The following is a 1,045-nucleotide window of genomic DNA, read 5'->3' on the forward strand; positions in this document are numbered from 1 at the left end:
TCAAACCTATATTTCTGTTGCTATATGTCACTACCTCTCAGTGAACATTTTTATTATTTTTTAAGTTTATTTATTTTTAATAATCTCTACACCCAACGTGGGGCTTGAACCCACAGCCCCAAGATTAAGAGTTACACATGCTTCAGGCTAAGCTAGCCAGGTGCCCCAAACAGTTTAGAAACATCATTTGAAATGATTTCAGGGGCGCCTGGCTGGCTCAGTTGGTAGAACATGTGACTGTTGAACGCGGGGCCGTGGGTTCAAGCCCCACGTTGGGTGTGGAGATTGCTAAAAATAAAATCTTTAAAAAACTCAAAAATTCAGGGGCACCGAGGTGGCTCAGTCAGTTAAGCACCAGACTTCGGCTCAGGTCATGATCTCGCAGCTCGTGAGTATGAGCCCCACGTCGGGCTCTGCGCTGAGAGCTCTGAGCCTACAGCCTGCTTCAGATTCTGTGTCTCCCTCTTTCTCTGCTCCTCCCCCGCTCGTGCTCTCTCTCTCAAAAATAAACATTAAAAATTAAAAAAAAAATGCAAACATTCAAAAATAAAATGACTTCATAACATTCTTTTAAATGGACCTAGCCATTCCTCAATCACTGCATATGTAGGCTATTTTCTGTTTTTCTTCCCCCTGCTGTCATAAATAATTCTACAATAAACAACTTTATGTCTAACTCAACTCCATATTTAAGCGCTATTCATTAGCAGAGACTCACTGTAAGTTGAACTACTGATTCAAACAGTGCAAACATTTTTAAAGCTTTTGAGGCATGTTTCTCCCTCAATTATGTTTTGTTTTGTTTTGTCTTGTTTTGTTTTGTTTTTACACATGGAAATTTAGACGAATTAAATCTGCTACCTTCTCTTTTATAATGTCATCCACCGTTTCCAGCTTTGATATACATTCCCTTTCGAGATAAGTTAATAATTCTATTTTCTAGTGATCATACGGTTTGCTTTTAAATTATTCAACCCTTCAGTTCTTCCGGCATCCTTTGGGGGATGCGCTGCAGAGAAACCCCCATTTACACTTCCAAGCCCCC

The 1,045-nt window shown here is 40.1% G+C and overlaps 1 non-coding gene across 1 annotated transcript; it reads left to right on the forward strand.

The window, feature by feature from the left end:
• Nucleotides 1–206: 206 nt before the first annotated feature.
• TRNAN-GUU (transfer RNA asparagine (anticodon GUU)) lies at nt 207–279 on the forward strand. The gene has a single exon. It is a non-coding gene; the product is annotated as a tRNA-Asn (tRNA).
• The last annotated feature ends 766 nt before the right edge of the window (nt 280–1,045 follow it).

Source organism: Lynx rufus, unplaced genomic scaffold (genome assembly GCF_022079265.1).
Source record: "Lynx rufus isolate CCGP_SWC_20201006 ecotype Redwood Valley unplaced genomic scaffold, mLynRuf1.p SCAF_1, whole genome shotgun sequence".
Lineage (NCBI taxonomy): Eukaryota > Metazoa > Chordata > Mammalia > Carnivora > Felidae > Lynx > Lynx rufus.